Source organism: Danio rerio, chromosome 5 (assembly GCF_049306965.1).
Source record: "Danio rerio strain Tuebingen ecotype United States chromosome 5, GRCz12tu, whole genome shotgun sequence".
NCBI lineage: Eukaryota > Metazoa > Chordata > Actinopteri > Cypriniformes > Danionidae > Danio > Danio rerio.
The window spans coordinates 44,062,135-44,077,934 of NC_133180.1; the positions used below are offsets into that span (position 1 = coordinate 44,062,135).

The 15,800-nt window shown below is 45.0% G+C and overlaps 1 protein-coding gene and 25 non-coding genes across 26 annotated transcripts in view; 12 read left to right on the plus strand and 14 right to left on the minus strand.

Annotated features, from left to right (window-relative positions):
* Window positions 1-15,800, minus strand: part of si:dkey-245n4.2 — a 314,713-nt gene that overhangs the window by 180,581 nt on the left and 118,332 nt on the right. The gene's annotated exons all lie outside the window — the stretch shown is intronic.
* On the plus strand, window positions 167-238 carry trnad-guc (transfer RNA aspartic acid (anticodon GUC)). Its single transcript has one exon. It is a non-coding gene; the product is annotated as a tRNA-Asp (tRNA).
* On the minus strand, window positions 573-688 carry LOC141385940 (U5 spliceosomal RNA). The gene has a single exon (XR_012407053.1). It is a non-coding gene; the product is annotated as a U5 spliceosomal RNA (small nuclear RNA).
* On the plus strand, window positions 1,390-1,461 carry trnad-guc (transfer RNA aspartic acid (anticodon GUC)). Its single transcript has one exon. It is a non-coding gene; the product is annotated as a tRNA-Asp (tRNA).
* LOC141385970 (U5 spliceosomal RNA) lies at window positions 1,796-1,911 on the minus strand. Its single transcript, XR_012407083.1, has one exon. It is a non-coding gene; the product is annotated as a U5 spliceosomal RNA (small nuclear RNA).
* Window positions 2,613-2,684, plus strand: trnad-guc (transfer RNA aspartic acid (anticodon GUC)). Its single transcript has one exon. It is a non-coding gene; the product is annotated as a tRNA-Asp (tRNA).
* LOC141385941 (U5 spliceosomal RNA) lies at window positions 3,019-3,134 on the minus strand. The gene has a single exon (XR_012407054.1). It is a non-coding gene; the product is annotated as a U5 spliceosomal RNA (small nuclear RNA).
* LOC141385942 (U5 spliceosomal RNA) lies at window positions 4,243-4,358 on the minus strand. The gene has a single exon (XR_012407055.1). It is a non-coding gene; the product is annotated as a U5 spliceosomal RNA (small nuclear RNA).
* Window positions 5,060-5,131, plus strand: trnad-guc (transfer RNA aspartic acid (anticodon GUC)). Its single transcript has one exon. It is a non-coding gene; the product is annotated as a tRNA-Asp (tRNA).
* On the minus strand, window positions 5,466-5,581 carry LOC141385943 (U5 spliceosomal RNA). Its single transcript, XR_012407056.1, has one exon. It is a non-coding gene; the product is annotated as a U5 spliceosomal RNA (small nuclear RNA).
* trnad-guc (transfer RNA aspartic acid (anticodon GUC)) lies at window positions 6,283-6,354 on the plus strand. Its single transcript has one exon. It is a non-coding gene; the product is annotated as a tRNA-Asp (tRNA).
* On the minus strand, window positions 6,689-6,804 carry LOC141385944 (U5 spliceosomal RNA). The gene has a single exon (XR_012407057.1). It is a non-coding gene; the product is annotated as a U5 spliceosomal RNA (small nuclear RNA).
* trnad-guc (transfer RNA aspartic acid (anticodon GUC)) lies at window positions 7,507-7,578 on the plus strand. The gene has a single exon. It is a non-coding gene; the product is annotated as a tRNA-Asp (tRNA).
* LOC141385945 (U5 spliceosomal RNA) lies at window positions 7,913-8,028 on the minus strand. Its single transcript, XR_012407058.1, has one exon. It is a non-coding gene; the product is annotated as a U5 spliceosomal RNA (small nuclear RNA).
* Window positions 8,730-8,801, plus strand: trnad-guc (transfer RNA aspartic acid (anticodon GUC)). Its single transcript has one exon. It is a non-coding gene; the product is annotated as a tRNA-Asp (tRNA).
* Window positions 9,136-9,251, minus strand: LOC141385946 (U5 spliceosomal RNA). The gene has a single exon (XR_012407059.1). It is a non-coding gene; the product is annotated as a U5 spliceosomal RNA (small nuclear RNA).
* On the plus strand, window positions 9,953-10,024 carry trnad-guc (transfer RNA aspartic acid (anticodon GUC)). Its single transcript has one exon. It is a non-coding gene; the product is annotated as a tRNA-Asp (tRNA).
* Window positions 10,359-10,474, minus strand: LOC141385967 (U5 spliceosomal RNA). The gene has a single exon (XR_012407080.1). It is a non-coding gene; the product is annotated as a U5 spliceosomal RNA (small nuclear RNA).
* trnad-guc (transfer RNA aspartic acid (anticodon GUC)) lies at window positions 11,176-11,247 on the plus strand. The gene has a single exon. It is a non-coding gene; the product is annotated as a tRNA-Asp (tRNA).
* LOC141385947 (U5 spliceosomal RNA) lies at window positions 11,582-11,697 on the minus strand. The gene has a single exon (XR_012407060.1). It is a non-coding gene; the product is annotated as a U5 spliceosomal RNA (small nuclear RNA).
* On the plus strand, window positions 12,399-12,470 carry trnad-guc (transfer RNA aspartic acid (anticodon GUC)). Its single transcript has one exon. It is a non-coding gene; the product is annotated as a tRNA-Asp (tRNA).
* On the minus strand, window positions 12,805-12,920 carry LOC141385978 (U5 spliceosomal RNA). Its single transcript, XR_012407090.1, has one exon. It is a non-coding gene; the product is annotated as a U5 spliceosomal RNA (small nuclear RNA).
* Window positions 13,623-13,694, plus strand: trnad-guc (transfer RNA aspartic acid (anticodon GUC)). The gene has a single exon. It is a non-coding gene; the product is annotated as a tRNA-Asp (tRNA).
* On the minus strand, window positions 14,029-14,144 carry LOC141385948 (U5 spliceosomal RNA). The gene has a single exon (XR_012407061.1). It is a non-coding gene; the product is annotated as a U5 spliceosomal RNA (small nuclear RNA).
* Window positions 14,846-14,917, plus strand: trnad-guc (transfer RNA aspartic acid (anticodon GUC)). The gene has a single exon. It is a non-coding gene; the product is annotated as a tRNA-Asp (tRNA).
* Window positions 15,252-15,367, minus strand: LOC141385949 (U5 spliceosomal RNA). Its single transcript, XR_012407062.1, has one exon. It is a non-coding gene; the product is annotated as a U5 spliceosomal RNA (small nuclear RNA).

The following is a 15,800-nucleotide window of genomic DNA, read 5'->3' on the forward strand; positions in this document are numbered from 1 at the left end:
TTAGGATGCTAAACTCCTCTTAAAAACTTGAGCTTCAGCATGAATCTGTCCAAAAAAAAAACAAGCCCACAGTGCGACGTTCGTCGGAAGAAACTTGCAGCCTTTTGCTCTCAGGCACCCTCAACATAATAGTGCAGCTGAACAGTTTACATAGTTGCATAAGTGATCCTCGTTAGTATAGTGGACAGTATCTCCGCCTGTCACGCGGAAGACCGGGGTTCGATTCCCCGACGGGGAGGCATTTTCTTCAAGACGCTGAACTCCTTACCCCACCTCAGGCTTAAGCATAAAGCTGTCCAAAGAAACAAACCCACCATACAATATTGGCCATGTCCTTCTTGTGGTAAATAAGAGCTCGATTTTGCTCACTCGCTTTTTTGCTGCGGTTCCAAAGACTGCAATTGTGAAGAGAGGGAGAAAAAGACACACAGATCCAAGATTGCTGCGCTTTAGAGAATGAGCTAAGAGCAACTTCATTTGATCGCCGGATTGATAACAACCATTCTGTCTAGGCTAATCTACTGACACAAACACTCTTCCACATCTCGTTCTGCAATTCAACATCTTAATGCAGCTCTGCAGATAGCAGAGCACCCAAAAATAAACAAAACTCACAATAGTTCCTCCCCACGGAAATCTTTAGTAAAAGGCGAAAGATTTGTGCGTGATTGAAGAGAAACTCGAGCTGTAACACTATGCTGCTTAATCAGAGCAGTTGGCCATACACAGCACAATGTTCGGCAAGGGTGACTGCAAGGCACGTTGGCCTCGTAATCCTACTTTGTTGAAATGAAGGCATCGAAGCATTACGCAGTACAGAATGAGGTCACACAGAAAGAGGTGCAGTCTTTGGTTAAGACAAATATATCCACATTTTCAAAGCTGCAGTGATGTCACCATGTAAAATTGTGTTATTAGGACATCAGACAGATTAGAGCCCAGTCCTTGGTAACAGCCAAAGGTTTTGAGGGTGACTATAACCAGCAGAAGCTACAGTTTGCCCTTTGGACTGAACCCATCGGTCGTTGTTTTTATTACATGTCTGACTCTGCCTGTCTTAAGGAGGAATGGCTTGGCTTCGGTTTGGTGAGACTGCTGGCAGAAAGTGTCCACCCACGCTTGACATAACCAAAAGCACGCTAGTCTTTGTTAGTATAGTGGACAGTATTTCCATGTGTCACCCGGATGATCAGGGTTCGCTTCCCTGCCAGGGGGGGCTTTTTTTAGGATGCTAAACTCCTCTTAAAAACTTGAGCTTCAGCATGAATCTGTCCAAAAAAAAAACAAGCCCACAGTGCGACGTTCGTCGGAAGAAACTTGCAGCCTTTTGCTCTCAGGCAACCTCAACATAATAGTGCAGCTGAACAGTTTACATTCTTGCATAAGTGATCCTCGTTAGTATAGTGGACAGTATCTCCGCCTGTCACGCGGAAGACCGGGGTTCGATTCCCCGACGGGGAGGCATTTTCTTCAAGACGCTGAACTCCTTACCCCACCTCAGGCTTAAGCATAAAGCTTTCCAAAGAAACAAACCCACCATACAATATTGGCCATGTCCTTCTTGTGGTAAAAAAGAGCTCGATTTTGCTCACTCGCTTTTTTGCTGCGGTTCCAAAGACTGCAATTGTGAAGAGAGGGAGAAAAAGACACACAGATCCAAGATTGCTGCGCTTTAGAGAATGAGCTAAGAGCAACTTCATTTGATCGCCGGATTGATAACAACCATTCTGTCTAGGCTAATCTACTGACACAAACACTCTTCCACATCTCGTTCTGCAATTCAACATCTTAATGCAGCTCTGCAGATAGCAGAGCACCCAAAAATAAACAAAACTCACAATAGTTCCTCCCCACGGAAATCTTTAGTAAAAGGCGAAAGATTTGTGTGTGATTGAAGAGAAACTCGAGCTGTAACACTATGCTGCTTAATCAGAGCAGTTGGCCATACACAGCACAATGTTCGGCAAGGGTGACTGCAAGGCACGTTGGCCTCGTAATCCTACTTTGTTGAAATGAAGGCATCGAAGCATTACGCAGTACAGAATGAGGTCACACAGAAAGAGGTGCAGTCTTTGGTTAAGACAAATATATCCACATTTTCAAAGCTGCAGTGATGTCACCATGTAAAATTGTGTTATTAGGACATCAGACAGATTAGAGCCCAGTCCTTGGTAACAGCCAAAGGTTTTGAGGGTGACTATAACCAGCAGAAGCTACAGTTTGCCCTTTGGACTGAACCCATCGGTCGTTGTTTTTATTACATGTCTGACTCTGCCTGTCTTAAGGAGGAATGGCTTGGCTTCGGTTTGGTGAGACTGCTGGCAGAAAGTGTCCACCCACGCTTGACATAACCAAAAGCACGCTAGTCTTTGTTAGTATAGTGGACAGTATTTCCATGTGTCACCCGGATGATCAGGGTTCGCTTCCCTGCCAGGGGGGGCTTTTTTTAGGATGCTAAACTCCTCTTAAAAACTTGAGCTTCAGCATGAATCTGTCCAAAAAAAAAACAAGCCCACAGTGCGACGTTCGTCGGAAGAAACTTGCAGCCTTTTGCTCTCAGGCAACCTCAACATAATAGTGCAGCTGAACAGTTTACATTCTTGCATAAGTGATCCTCGTTAGTATAGTGGACAGTATCTCCGCCTGTCACGCGGAAGCCCGGGGTTCGATTCCCCGACGGGGAGGCATTTTCTTCAAGACGCTGAACTCCTTACCCCACCTCAGGCTTAAGCATAAAGCTTTCCAAAGAAACAAACCCACCATACAATATTGGCCATGTCCTTCTTGTGGTAAAAAAGAGCTCGATTTTGCTCACTCGCTTTTTTGCTGCGGTTCCAAAGACTGCAATTGTGAAGAGAGGGAGAAAAAGACACACAGATCCAAGATTGCTGCGCTTTAGAGAATGAGCTAAGAGCAACTTCATTTGATCGCCGGATTGATAACAACCATTCTGTCTAGGCTAATCTACTGACACAAACACTCTTCCACATCTCGTTCTGCAATTCAACATCTTAATGCAGCTCTGCAGATAGCAGAGCACCCAAAAATAAACAAAACTCACAATAGTTCCTCCCCACGGAAATCTTTAGTAAAAGGCGAAAGATTTGTGCGTGATTGAAGAGAAACTCGAGCTGTAACACTATGCTGCTTAATCAGAGCAGTTGGCCATACACAGCACAATGTTCGGCAAGGGTGACTGCAAGGCACGTTGGCCTCGTAATCCTACTTTGTTGAAATGAAGGCATCGAAGCATTACGCAGTACAGAATGAGGTCACACAGAAAGAGGTGCAGTCTTTGGTTAAGACAAATATATCCACATTTTCAAAGCTGCAGTGATGTCACCATGTAAAATTGTGTTATTAGGACATCAGACAGATTAGAGCCCAGTCCTTGGTAACAGCCAAAGGTTTTGAGGGTGACTATAATCAGCAGAAGCTACAGTTTGCCCTTTGGACTGAACCCATCGGTCGTTGTTTTTATTACATGTCTGACTCTGCCTGTCTTAAGGAGGAATGGCTTGGCTTCGGTTTGGTGAGACTGCTGGCAGAAAGTGTCCACCCACGCTTGACATAACCAAAAGCACGCTAGTCTTTGTTAGTATAGTGGACAGTATTTCCATGTGTCACCCGGATGATCAAGGTTCGCTTCCCTGCCAGGGGGGGCTTTTTTTAGGATGCTAAACTCCTCTTAAAAACTTGAGCTTCAGCATGAATCTGTCCAAAAAAAAAAACAAGCCCACAGTGCGACGTTCGTCGGAAGAAACTTGCAGCCTTTTGCTCTCAGGCACCCTCAACATAATAGTGCAGCTGAACAGTTTACATAGTTGCATAAGTGATCCTCGTTAGTATAGTGGACAGTATCTCCGCCTGTCACGCGGAAGACCGGGGTTCGATTCCCCGACGGCGAGGCATTTTCTTCAAGACGCTGAACTCCTTACCCCACCTCAGGCTTAAGCATAAAGCTGTCCAAAGAAACAAACCCACCATACAATATTGGCCATGTCCTTCTTGTGGTAAATAAGAGCTCGATTTTGCTCACTCGCTTTTTTGCTGCGGTTCCAAAGACTGCAATTGTGAAGAGAGGGAGAAAAAGACACACAGATCCAAGATTGCTGCGCTTTAGAGAATGAGCTAAGAGCAACTTCATTTGATCGCCGGATTGATAACAACCATTCTGTCTAGGCTAATCTATTGACACAAACACTCTTCCACATCTCGTTCTGCAATTCAACATCTTAATGCAGCTCTGCAGATAGCAGAGCACCCAAAAATAAACAAAACTCACAATAGTTCCTCCCCACGGAAATCTTTAGTAAAAGGCGAAAGATTTGTGCGTGATTGAAGAGAAACTCGAGCTGTAACACTATGCTGCTTAATCAGAGCAGTTGGCCATACACAGCACAATGTTCGGCAAGGGTGACTGCAAGGCACGTTGGCCTCGTAATCCTACTTTGTTGAAATGAAGGCATCGAAGCATTACGCAGTACAGAATGAGCTCACACAGAAAGAGGTGCAGTCTTTGGTTAAGACAAATATATCCACATTTTCAAAGCTGCAGTGATGTCACCATGTAAAATTGTGTTATTAGGACATCAGACAGATTAGAGCCCAGTCCTTGGTAACAGCCAAAGGTTTTGAGGGTGACTATAACCAGCAGAAGCTACAGTTTGCCCTTTGGACTGAACCCATCGGTCGTTGTTTTTATTACATGTCTGACTCTGCCTGTCTTAAGGAGGAATGGCTTGGCTTCGGTTTGGTGAGACTGCTGGCAGAAAGTGTCCACCCACGCTTGACATAACCAAAAGCACGCTAGTCTTTGTTAGTATAGTGGACAGTATTTCCATGTGTCACCCGGATGATCAGGGTTCGCTTCCCTGCCAGGGGGGGCTTTTTTTAGGATGCTAAACTCCTCTTAAAAACTTGAGCTTCAGCATGAATCTGTCCAAAAAAAAAACAAGCCCACAGTGCGACGTTCGTCGGAAGAAACTTGCAGCCTTTTGCTCTCAGGCAACCTCAACATAATAGTGCAGCTGAACAGTTTACATTCTTGCATAAGTGATCCTCGTTAGTATAGTGGACAGTATCTCCGCCTGTCACGCGGAAGACCGGGGTTCGATTCCCCGACGGGGAGGCATTTTCTTCAAGACGCTGAACTCCTTACCCCACCTCAGGCTTAAGCATAAAGCTTTCCAAAGAAACAAACCCACCATACAATATTGGCCATGTCCTTCTTGTGGTAAAAAAGAGCTCGATTTTGCTCACTCGCTTTTTTGCTGCGGTTCCAAAGACTGCAATTGTGAAGAGAGGGAGAAAAAGACACACAGATCCAAGATTGCTGCGCTTTAGAGAATGAGCTAAGAGCAACTTCATTTGATCGCCGGATTGATAACAACCATTCTGTCTAGGCTAATCTACTGACACAAACACTCTTCCACATCTCGTTCTGCAATTCAACATCTTAATGCAGCTCTGCAGATAGCAGAGCACCCAAAAATAAACAAAACTCACAATAGTTCCTCCCCACGGAAATCTTTAGTAAAAGGCGAAAGATTTGTGCGTGATTGAAGAGAAACTCGAGCTGTAACACTATGCTGCTTAATCAGAGCAGTTGGCCATACACAGCACAATGTTCGGCAAGGGTGACTGCAAGGCACGTTGGCCTCGTAATCCTACTTTGTTGAAATGAAGGCATCGAAGCATTACGCAGTACAGAATGAGGTCACACAGAAAGAGGTGCAGTCTTTGGTTAAGACAAATATATCCACATTTTCAAAGCTGCAGTGATGTCACCATGTAAAATTGTGTTATTAGGACATCAGACAGATTAGAGCCCAGTCCTTGGTAACAGCCAAAGGTTTTGAGGGTGACTATAACCAGCAGAAGCTACAGTTTGCCCTTTGGACTGAACCCATCGGTCGTTGTTTTTATTACATGTCTGACTCTGCCTGTCTTAAGGAGGAATGGCTTGGCTTCGGTTTGGTGAGACTGCTGGCAGAAAGTGTCCACCCACGCTTGACATAACCAAAAGCACGCTAGTCTTTGTTAGTATAGTGGACAGTATTTCCATGTGTCACCCGGATGATCAGGGTTCGCTTCCCTGCCAGGGGGGGCTTTTTTTAGGATGCTAAACTCCTCTTAAAAACTTGAGCTTCAGCATGAATCTGTCCAAAAAAAAAACAAGCCCACAGTGCGACGTTCGTCGGAAGAAACTTGCAGCCTTTTGCTCTCAGGCACCCTCAACATAATAGTGCAGCTGAACAGTTTACATTCTTGCATAAGTGATCCTCGTTAGTATAGTGGACAGTATCTCCGCCTGTCACGCGGAAGACCGGGGTTCGATTCCCCGACGGGGAGGCATTTTCTTCAAGACGCTGAACTCCTTACCCCACCTCAGGCTTAAGCATAAAGCTGTCCAAAGAAACAAACCCACCATACAATATTGGCCATGTCCTTCTTGTGGTAAATAAGAGCTCGATTTTGCTCACTCGCTTTTTTGCTGCGGTTCCAAAGACTGCAATTGTGAAGAGAGGGAGAAAAAGACACACAGATCCAAGATTGCTGCGCTTTAGAGAATGAGCTAAGAGCAACTTCATTTGATCGCCGGATTGATAACAACCATTCTGTCTAGGCTAATCTACTGACACAAACACTCTTCCACATCTCGTTCTGCAATTCAACATCTTAATGCAGCTCTGCAGATAGCAGAGCACCCAAAAATAAACAAAACTCACAATAGTTCCTCCCCACGGAAATCTTTAGTAAAAGGCGAAAGATTTGTGCGTGATTGAAGAGAAACTCGAGCTGTAAAACTATGCTGCTTAATCAGAGCAGTTGGCCATACACAGCACAATGTTCGGCAAGGGTGACTGCAAGGCACGTTGGCCTCGTAATCCTACTTTGTTGAAATGAAGGCATCGAAGCATTACGCAGTACAGAATGAGCTCACACAGAAAGAGGTGCAGTCTTTGGTTAAGACAAATATATCCACATTTTCAAAGCTGCAGTGATGTCACCATGTAAAAATGTGTTATTAGGACATCAGACAGATTAGAGCCCAGTCCTTGGTAACAGCCAAAGGTTTTGAGGGTGACTATAACCAGCAGAAGCTACAGTTTGCCCTTTGGACTGAACCCATCGGTCGTTGTTTTTATTACATGTCTGACTCTGCCTGTCTTAAGGAGGAATGGCTTGGCTTCGGTTTGGTGAGACTGCTGGCAGAAAGTGTCCACCCACGCTTGACATAACCAAAAGCACGCTAGTCTTTGTTAGTATAGTGGACAGTATTTCCATGTGTCACCCGGATGATCAGGGTTCGCTTCCCTGCCAGGGGGGGCTTTTTTTAGGATGCTAAACTCCTCTTAAAAACTTGAGCTTCAGCATGAATCTGTCCAAAAAAAAAAACAAGCCCACAGTGCGACGTTCGTCGGAAGAAACTTGCAGCCTTTTGCTCTCAGGCACCCTCAACATAATAGTGCAGCTGAACAGTTTACATTCTTGCATAAGTGATCCTCGTTAGTATAGTGGACAGTATCTCCGCCTGTCACGCGGAAGACCGGGGTTCGATTCCCCGACGGGGAGGCCTTTTCTTCAAGACGCTGAACTCCTTACCCCACCTCAGGCTTAAGCATAAAGCTGTCCAAAGAAACAAACCCACCATACAATATTGGCCATGTCCTTCTTGTGGTAAATAAGAGCTCGATTTTGCTCACTCGCTTTTTTGCTGCGGTTCCAAAGACTGCAATTGTGAAGAGAGGGAGAAAAAGACACACAGATCCAAGATTGCTGCGCTTTAGAGAATGAGTTAAGAGCAACTTCATTTGATCGCCGGATTGATAACAACCATTCTGTCTAGGCTAATCTACTGACACAAACACTCTTCCACATCTCGTTCTGCAATTCAACATCTTAATGCAGCTCTGCAGATAGCAGAGCACCCAAAAATAAACAAAACTCACAATAGTTCCTCCCCACGGAAATCTTTAGTAAAAGGCGAAAGATTTGTGCGTGATTGAAGAGAAACTCGAGCTGTAACACTATGCTGCTTAATCAGAGCAGTTGGCCATACACAGCACAATGTTCGGCAAGGGTGACTGCAAGGCACGTTGGCCTCGTAATCCTACTTTGTTGAAATGAAGGCATCGAAGCATTACGCAGTACAGAATGAGGTCACACAGAAAGAGGTGCAGTCTTTGGTTAAGACAAATATATCCACATTTTCAAAGCTGCAGTGATGTCACCATGTAAAATTGTGTTATTAGGACATCAGACAGATTAGAGCCCAGTCCTTGGTAACAGCCAAAGGTTTTGAGGGTGACTATAATCAGCAGAAGCTACAGTTTGCCCTTTGGACTGAACCCATCGGTCGTTGTTTTTATTACATGTCTGACTCTGCCTGTCTTAAGGAGGAATGGCTTGGCTTCGGTTTGGTGAGACTGCTGGCAGAAAGTGTCCACCCACGCTTGACATAACCAAAAGCACGCTAGTCTTTGTTAGTATAGTGGACAGTATTTCCATGTGTCACCCGGATGATCAAGGTTCGCTTCCCTGCCAGGGGGGGCTTTTTTTAGGATGCTAAACTCCTCTTAAAAACTTGAGCTTCAGCATGAATCTGTCCAAAAAAAAAACAAGCCCACAGTGCGACGTTCGTCGGAAGAAACTTGCAGCCTTTTGCTCTCAGGCACCCTCAACATAATAGTGCAGCTGAACAGTTTACATAGTTGCATAAGTGATCCTCGTTAGTATAGTGGACAGTATCTCCGCCTGTCACGCGGAAGACCGGGGTTCGATTCCCCGACGGGGAGGCATTTTCTTCAAGACGCTGAACTCCTTACCCCACCTCAGGCTTAAGCATAAAGCTGTCCAAAGAAACAAACCCACCATACAATATTGGCCATGTCCTTCTTGTGGTAAATAAGAGCTCGATTTTGCTCACTCGCTTTTTTGCTGCGGTTCCAAAGACTGCAATTGTGAAGAGAGGGAGTAAAAGACACACAGATCCAAGATTGCTGCGCTTTAGAGAATGAGCTAAGAGCAACTTCATTTGATCGCCGGATTGATAACAACCATTCTGTCTAGGCTAATCTATTGACACAAACACTCTTCCACATCTCGTTCTGCAATTCAACATCTTAATGCAGCTCTGCAGATAGCAGAGCACCCAAAAATAAACAAAACTCACAATAGTTCCTCCCCACGGAAATCTTTAGTAAAAGGCGAAAGATTTGTGCGTGATTGAAGAGAAACTCGAGCTGTAACACTATGCTGCTTAATCAGAGCAGTTGGCCATACACAGCACAATGTTCGGCAAGGGTGACTGCAAGGCACGTTGGCCTCGTAATCCTACTTTGTTGAAATGAAGGCATCGAAGCATTACGCAGTACAGAATGAGCTCACACAGAAAGAGGTGCAGTCTTTGGTTAAGACAAATATATCCACATTTTCAAAGCTGCAGTGATGTCACCATGTAAAATTGTGTTATTAGGACATCAGACAGATTAGAGCCCAGTCCTTGGTAACAGCCAAAGGTTTTGAGGGTGACTATAACCAGCAGAAGCTACAGTTTGCCCTTTGGACTGAACCCATCGGTCGTTGTTTTTATTACATGTCTGACTCTGCCTGTCTTAAGGAGGAATGGCTTGGCTTCGGTTTGGTGAGACTGCTGGCAGAAAGTGTCCACCCACGCTTGACATAACCAAAAGCACGCTAGTCTTTGTTAGTATAGTGGACAGTATTTCCATGTGTCACCCGGATGATCAGGGTTCGCTTCCCTGCCAGGGGGGGCTTTTTTTAGGATGCTAAACTCCTCTTAAAAACTTGAGCTTCAGCATGAATCTGTCCAAAAAAAAAACAAGCCCACAGTGCGACGTTCGTCGGAAGAAACTTGCAGCCTTTTGCTCTCAGGCAACCTCAACATAATAGTGCAGCTGAACAGTTTACATTCTTGCATAAGTGATCCTCGTTAGTATAGTGGACAGTATCTCCGCCTGTCACGCGGAAGACCGGGGTTCGATTCCCCGACGGGGAGGCATTTTCTTCAAGACGCTGAACTCCTTACCCCACCTCAGGCTTAAGCATAAAGCTTTCCAAAGAAACAAACCCACCATACAATATTGGCCATGTCCTTCTTGTGGTAAAAAAGAGCTCGATTTTGCTCACTCGCTTTTTTGCTGCGGTTCCAAAGACTGCAATTGTGAAGAGAGGGAGAAAAAGACACACAGATCCAAGATTGCTGCGCTTTAGAGAATGAGCTAAGAGCAACTTCATTTGATCGCCGGATTGATAACAACCATTCTGTCTAGGCTAATCTACTGACACAAACACTCTTCCACATCTCGTTCTGCAATTCAACATCTTAATGCAGCTCTGCAGATAGCAGAGCACCCAAAAATAAACAAAACTCACAATAATTCCTCCCCACGGAAATCTTTAGTAAAAGGCGAAAGATTTGTGCGTGATTGAAGAGAAACTCGAGCTGTAACACTATGCTGCTTAATCAGAGCAGTTGGCCATACACAGCACAATGTTCGGCAAGGGTGACTGCAAGGCACGTTGGCCTCGTAATCCTACTTTGTTGAAATGAAGGCATCGAAGCATTACGCAGTACAGAATGAGGTCACACAGAAAGAGGTGCAGTCTTTGGTTAAGACAAATATATCCACATTTTCAAAGCTGCAGTGATGTCACCATGTAAAATTGTGTTATTAGGACATCAGACAGATTAGAGCCCAGTCCTTGGTAACAGCCAAAGGTTTTGAGGGTGACTATAACCAGCAGAAGCTACAGTTTGCCCTTTGGACTGAACCCATCGGTCGTTGTTTTTATTACATGTCTGACTCTGCCTGTCTTAAGGAGGAATGGCTTGGCTTCGGTTTGGTGAGACTGCTGGCAGAAAGTGTCCACCCACGCTTGACATAACCAAAAGCACGCTAGTCTTTGTTAGTATAGTGGACAGTATTTCCATGTGTCACCCGGATGATCAGGGTTCGCTTCCCTGCCAGGGGGGGCTTTTTTTAGGATGCTAAACTCCTCTTAAAAACTTGAGCTTCAGCATGAATCTGTCCAAAAAAAAAACAAGCCCACAGTGCGACGTTCGTCGGAAGAAACTTGCAGCCTTTTGCTCTCAGGCAACCTCAACATAATAGTGCAGCTGAACAGTTTACATTCTTGCATAAGTGATCCTCGTTAGTATAGTGGACAGTATCTCCGCCTGTCACGCGGAAGACCGGGGTTCGATTCCCCGACGGGGAGGCATTTTCTTCAAGACGCTGAACTCCTTACCCCACCTCAGGCTTAAGCATAAAGCTGTCCAAAGAAACAAACCCACCATACAATATTGGCCATGTCCTTCTTGTGGTAAATAAGAGCTCGATTTTGCTCACTCGCTTTTTTGCTGCGGTTCCAAAGACTGCAATTGTGAAGAGAGGGAGAAAAAGACACACAGATCCAAGATTGCTGCGCTTTAGAGAATGAGCTAAGAGCAACTTCATTTGATCGCCGGATTGATAACAACCATTCTGTCTAGGCTAATCTACTGACACAAACACTCTTCCACATCTCGTTCTGCAATTCAACATCTTAATGCAGCTCTGCAGATAGCAGAGCACCCAAAAATAAACAAAACTCACAATAGTTCCTCCCCACGGAAATCTTTAGTAAAAGGCGAAAGATTTGTGCGTGATTGAAGAGAAACTCGAGCTGTAACACTATGCTGCTTAATCAGAGCAGTTGGCCATACACAGCACAATGTTCGGCAAGGGTGACTGCAAGGCACGTTGGCCTCGTAATCCTACTTTGTTGAAATGAAGGCATCGAAGCATTACGCAGTACAGAATGAGGTCACACAGAAAGAGGTGCAGTCTTTGGTTAAGACAAATATATCCACATTTTCAAAGCTGCAGTGATGTCACCATGTAAAATTGTGTTATTAGGACATCAGACAGATTAGAGCCCAGTCCTTGGTAACAGCCAAAGGTTTTGAGGGTGACTATAACCAGCAGAAGCTACAGTTTGCCCTTTGGACTGAACCCATCGGTCGTTGTTTTTATTACATGTCTGACTCTGCCTGTCTTAAGGAGGAATGGCTTGGCTTCGGTTTGGTGAGACTGCTGGCAGAAAGTGTCCACCCACGCTTGACATAACCAAAAGCACGCTAGTCTTTGTTAGTATAGTGGACAGTATTTCCATGTGTCACCCGGATGATCAGGGTTCGCTTCCCTGCCAGGGGGGGCTTTTTTTAGGATGCTAAACTCCTCTTAAAAACTTGAGCTTCAGCATGAATCTGTCCAAAAAAAAAACAAGCCCACAGTGCGACGTTCGTCGGAAGAAACTTGCAGCCTTTTGCTCTCAGGCACCCTCAACATAATAGTGCAGCTGAACAGTTTACATTCTTGCATAAGTGATCCTCGTTAGTATAGTGGACAGTATCTCCGCCTGTCACGCGGAAGACCGGGGTTCGATTCCCCGACGGGGAGGCATTTTCTTCAAGACGCTGAACTCCTTACCCCACCTCAGGCTTAAGCATAAAGCTGTCCAAAGAAACAAACCCACCATACAATATTGGCCATGTCCTTCTTGTGGTAAATAAGAGCTCGATTTTGCTCACTCGCTTTTTTGCTGCGGTTCCAAAGACTGCAATTGTGAAGAGAGGGAGAAAAAGACACACAGATCCAAGATTGCTGCGCTTTAGAGAATGAGCTAAGAGCAACTTCATTTGATCGCCGGATTGATAACAACCATTCTGTCTAGGCTAATCTACTGACACAAACACTCTTCCACATCTCGTTCTGCAATTCAACATCTTAATGCAGCTCTGCAGATAGCAGAGCACCCAAAAATAAACAAAACTCACAATAGTTCCTCCCCACGAAAATCTTTAGTAAAAGGCGAAAGATTTGTGCGTGATTGAAGAGAAACTCGAGCTGTAAAACTATGCTGCTTAATCAGAGCAGTTGGCCATACACAGCACAATGTTCGGCAAGGGTGACTGCAAGGCACGTTGGCCTCGTAATCCTACTTTGTTGAAATGAAGGCATCGAAGCATTACGCAGTACAGAATGAGCTCACACAGAAAGAGGTGCAGTCTTTGGTTAAGACAAATATATCCACATTTTCAAAGCTGCAGTGATGTCACCATGTAAAAATGTGTTATTAGGACATCAGACAGATTAGAGCCCAGTCCTTGGTAACAGCCAAAGGTTTTGAGGGTGACTATAACCAGCAGAAGCTACAGTTTGCCCTTTGGACTGAACCCATCGGTCGTTGTTTTTATTACATGTCTGACTCTGCCTGTCTTAAGGAGGAATGGCTTGGCTTCGGTTTGGTGAGACTGCTGGCAGAAAGTGTCCACCCACGCTTGACATAACCAAAAGCACGCTAGTCTTTGTTAGTATAGTGGACAGTATTTCCATGTGTCACCCGGATGATCAGGGTTCGCTTCCCTGCCAGGGGGGGCTTTTTTTAGGATGCTAAACTCCTCTTAAAAACTTGAGCTTCAGCATGAATCTGTCCAAAAAAAAAAACAAGCCCACAGTGCGACGTTCGTCGGAAGAAACTTGCAGCCTTTTGCTCTCAGGCACCCTCAACATAATAGTGCAGCTGAACAGTTTACATTCTTGCATAAGTGATCCTCGTTAGTATAGTGGACAGTATCTCCGCCTGTCACGCGGAAGACCGGGGTTCGATTCCCCGACGGGGAGGCCTTTTCTTCAAGACGCTGAACTCCTTACCCCACCTCAGGCTTAAGCATAAAGCTGTCCAAAGAAACAAACCCACCATACAATATTGGCCATGTCCTTCTTGTGGTAAATAAGAGCTCGATTTTGCTCACTCGCTTTTTTGCTGCGGTTCCAAAGACTGCAATTGTGAAGAGAGGGAGAAAAAGACACACAGATCCAAGATTGCTGCGCTTTAGAGAATGAGCTAAGAGCAACTTCATTTGATCGCCGGATTGATAACAACCATTCTGTCTAGGCTAATCTACTGACACAAACACTCTTCCACATCTCGTTCTGCAATTCAACATCTTAATGCAGCTCTGCAGATAGCAGAGCACCCAAAAATAAACAAAACTCACAATAGTTCCTCCCCACGGAAATCTTTAGTAAAAGGCGAAAGATTTGTGCGTGATTGAAGAGAAACTCGAGCTGTAACACTATGCTGCTTAATCAGAGCAGTTGGCCATACACAGCACAATGTTCGGCAAGGGTGACTGCAAGGCACGTTGGCCTCGTAATCCTACTTTGTTGAAATGAAGGCATCGAAGCATTACGCAGTACAGAATGAGGTCACACAGAAAGAGGTGCAGTCTTTGGTTAAGACAAATATATCCACATTTTCAAAGCTGCAGTGATGTCACCATGTAAAATTGTGTTATTAGGACATCAGACAGATTAGAGCCCAGTCCTTGGTAACAGCCAAAGGTTTTGAGGGTGACTATAATCAGCAGAAGCTACAGTTTGCCCTTTGGACTGAACCCATCGGTCGTTGTTTTTATTACATGTCTGACTCTGCCTGTCTTAAGGAGGAATGGCTTGGCTTCGGTTTGGTGAGACTGCTGGCAGAAAGTGTCCACCCACGCTTGACATAACCAAAAGCACGCTAGTCTTTGTTAGTATAGTGGACAGTATTTCCATGTGTCACCCGGATAATCAAGGTTCGCTTCCCTGCCAGGGGGGGCTTTTTTTAGGATGCTAAACTCCTCTTAAAAACTTGAGCTTCAGCATGAATCTGTCCAAAAAAAAAACAAGCCCACAGTGCGACGTTCGTCGGAAGAAACTTGCAGCCTTTTGCTCTCAGGCACCCTCAACATAATAGTGCAGCTGAACAGTTTACATAGTTGCATAAGTGATCCTCGTTAGTATAGTGGACAGTATCTCCGCCTGTCACGCGGAAGACCGGGGTTCGATTCCCTGACGGGGAGGCATTTTCTTCAAGACGCTGAACTCCTTACCCCACCTCAGGCTTAAGCATAAAGCTGTCCAAAGAAACAAACCCACCATACAATATTGGCCATGTCCTTCTTGTGGTAAATAAGAGCTCGATTTTGCTCACTCGCTTTTTTGCTGCGGTTCCAAAGACTGCAATTGTGAAGAGAGGGAGAAAAAGACACACAGATCCAAGATTGCTGCGCTTTAGAAAATGAGCTAAGAGCAACTTCAATTGATCGCCGGATTGATAACAACCATTCTGTCTAGGCTAATCTACTGACACAAACACTCTTCCACATCTCGTTCTGCAATTCAACATCTTAATGCAGCTCTGCAGATAGCAGAGCACCCAAAAATAAACAAAACTCACAATAGTTCCTCCCCACGGAAATCTTTAGTAAAAGGCGAAAGATTTGTGCGTGATTGAAGAGAAACTCGAGCTGTAACACTATGCTGCTTAATCAGAGCAGTTGGCCATACACAGCACAATGTTCGGCAAGGGTGACTGCAAGGCACGTTGGCCTCGTAATCCTACTTTGTTGAAATGAAGGCATCGAAGCATTACGCAGTACAGAATGAGGTCACACAGAAAGAGGTGCAGTCTTTGGTTAAGACAAATATATCCACATTTTCAAAGCTGCAGTGATGTCACCATGTAAAATTGTGTTATTAGGACATCAGACAGATTAGAGCCCAGTCCTTGGTAACAGCCAAAGGTTTTGAGGGTGACTATAACCAGCAGAAGCTACAGTTTGCCCTTTGGACTGAACCCATCGGTCGTTGTTTTTATTACATGTCTGACTCTGCCTGTCTTAAGGAGGAATGGCTTGGCTTCGGTTTGGTGAGACTGCTGGCAGAAAGTGTCCACCCACGCTT